Source organism: Crocodylus porosus, unplaced genomic scaffold (genome assembly GCF_001723895.1).
Source record: "Crocodylus porosus isolate Cpor-Errol unplaced genomic scaffold, CroPor_comp1, whole genome shotgun sequence".
Lineage (NCBI taxonomy): Eukaryota > Metazoa > Chordata > Crocodylia > Crocodylidae > Crocodylus > Crocodylus porosus.
The window spans coordinates 189,755,095-189,758,332 of NW_017728906.1; positions in this window are offsets into that span (position 1 = coordinate 189,755,095).

Here is a 3,238-nt window from a genome sequence, read left to right on the forward strand (position 1 = left end):
TGACCTTGCTGCCTCTAACATAATGGGCACAAATGATGTCCTAGATAAATAGATCTATGTCAACAAACAGAAAGGGAGCATGAATACTGTAGCCCAGGCAGGAAAAATGGTGCATGCCTTGATAAATGGTGCCTTTACAAACTGCCTTTGCATACCCTCTATCTTATCCAATGCATAGCTCTTTGTAAAAGCTGATGGATGCATTATTTAGAAGAGAAAGAAATCTGTTCTTTTCATGGATCTATGCACAAGAAGTCAAGCTCTGCAGTGTCATTAAACAAACTTGTGCACTTAGCGGATGGGAAATTAATGTCCACGTGCCGTGTCAGATAATAGAAACCATGGTCTACATGTCAGACAGATTGGTGGAACAGACATGCATTAAAATGACATGCTGAATGTGACGGTAGTGAACAGAACTGTCACAGACTGTGGTGCAAACTCTTGTAAAGACTGACACAGTAGCAGATTTTGGGGTTGAGATAACACACATCATGCCTATTATTACATGTACCATGTATTGGCTAACAAAATGAGGAGAAAACTTCAGCCACCATTCACCCATGTTCATACAGACGAATTTATTTATGCTCCTCAAAACTCCTTGCCTCCTATAACTTGTGTTTTTCTTCCAAGTTTCATGCAGGCTTCTATAATTTCCTAGCTATAGTTCTCAGCCTACTCTACACAACAGGGTTTCTAATGAAAACAAGATAACCCCAGAAAAATCATTTCAGTTCTTAACATATCATAGACAGCAAAGGTCCTCAGAGTCCTGTTTGCCATTAGTTCCCTCAGTTTGGGAAAAATAAGGATGTTTTACATCCCACAGATCATTTAGCTGTCTTGTGTTCATGCTGATATGAATTGGCCCCTCTGTAGTGAAGCTGTGAGTCACTTCCATCTACTTGACTCACAATATCCCATTCACCTCTCCCTTTATGGACAGAGTGCTGTTGTCTCTGAGAACCCCCATCGGCCGTTTCCTTTGGCAGCAAGAAGAAACCCAGGCCAAATGAGAAGAACAAATTCTAGGTGTGAAGTCGTGGTTACTTCAAAATCAGTGTACATTCCCCTTCTATTATTCTTTTGTTAGATAAAAAAGTATGCATACACACAGAGAGACACATATAAATATGCATTCTGTGTATGTATATGTGTATGTGTATACACACATACATGTTATGTGTATTTTTATGTGTGTGCATGAAAGCATCTCTGATGAAATTTTGTATGTGGTTATATCACCTTGCTACACAGCAACGGTGCAAGTTAGCCATTTTCTAGTATAAGATAAAGGTGTGGCTGGAAAATAGAAGACTTGGAGAAGCTGGTGAATTAGATAGTTTGGTCTAAAATGTGAATGCTTATTTCCTATTACAAACCCATCAAATTTGTTGGTAGGACAGCTGTATTTCCCAGGAATGCTTTCTACAGTTTGCACCAAACACAGATCATTGCAGGAAGGGACCATTTTCCTGACATGAAACAAAATACATTCTTACTGATTAGCTGAGTACCGTCCTCGATATCTTGCTGCTTGAGAATTGTAGAAAATTAGGTTTGGAAGGCACCACAGGAGGTCATCTAGTCCAACCCCATGCCTCAACCAGATCATCCCAGCCAAGGCTTTGTCTACCTGGGTCTTAAAAACCTCCAAGGATGGAGATTCCACAACCTCTTTGGGTAGCCTTTGCCAATGCTTTAGTACCCTCCAGATAAGAAAGTGGCTGCAACTTGAAACTATTGCTCCTTGTTCTGTCATCTGCCACCACTGAGAATAGTCCAGCTCCATCCTCTTTTGAACCCCCCTTCTGGTAGTTGAAGGCTGCTATTAAATCTCCACTCAACCTTCTCTTCTCCAGACTAAATAAGCCCAATTCCCTCAGCCTCTCCTCAGAAGTCATGTGCCCCAGCCCCCTAACCATGTTTGGACTCCACCGGACTCTTTCCAATTTGTCTACATCTTTTCTACAGTGGGTGGCCCAAAACTGGACATGGTATTCTAGATGTGACCACACCAGTACCGAATGGTGGGGAATAGTTCTTGCGGAATAACCACTATGGAGGTAGATTGCTGTACTGGACAGGCTTTTTCATTGACAATAAAACCTCATTACCAGAAAGCAGATTGGAACCAAAAGTGTCCAACTAAAATTGCCCTCCAATGCCTTCCTTCTGAGAGATAGTTATATAATCCTATAAGGAACCTATATATTTATTATGTATGCCACTGTATTTTAGTTTATGGTAAATGCTTCTTTCATGTATTGTGCTGTTCTCCTCTAATGTGCTGCTGAATTAAGTTTCTAGTATAGTGTATTTTGACTGAAAGGAGGAAAAATATTATCTAAAGCACTCACTCCATTACTAATAATTTTCCATCATTCTTTGTACAATCAGACTAATACATACTGTGTTGTATGTTAGTGCCAAGTACTACACATTGGCTTCAGTAATTAGGTTATCCAGGCAAGATAAATAAATCTCCTACTATTTCATGTGAAAACTTTTGGCATTATGCAAATGTTCTCAATTAGTTTGAGAGTTATCAGCATTCTGGGAAGAAGAGATTACATTGAATGTATTTGAGAAAAGTATGTATCAACATTCTAAATATGGTTTGCATATGGAAATGAAAAATGGCTAGGAAATTCAACTATTAAAGCATAAAAATGCTTAATTAGATGGAATTCATGCATTAAATTTAGTTTTATTTTACACAGGAGTCCTCCTTCCAGTTCTAGTAAAGTAGCACTTGCCTGGTAACAATTAAAAGCTAATACCAATTTCTTTTGAAGTTGTAAAAGGTGAAAATGGAGTGTGCTAGTCTGTGTAAGAGATATTTTCATTAACACAAACAGAAATGCCTCTGCTTCCGTTATTGACATGCACTTGGGATACTGGTTTGCTGAAAAATATTGAATAGATCTCAATAAAAAAGCAAAAACCACAACAACAAAATTCAAAGGCGTATTCAGGACACAGAGACTGCTGACAGGGAGTGGAGGAATTATTTTCCCCTTCTGAAATTTTTAAAGCCTTCAGGTCAAACAGTTAAACTCTGGAAAGTTTATTCTTGAAAGTATCTTGTTAATTTCTCAGCATTTGTGGTTCATCATTCTTCTTCTCAAACAGTTTTAGGGATTTATGGTGTCAACTAGCAAATTGCCTGTTAAGAATGACAAGCGGGCAGGGACACAGGCCCATATCCAGTCCCCCCTCCCCCAACACCAGT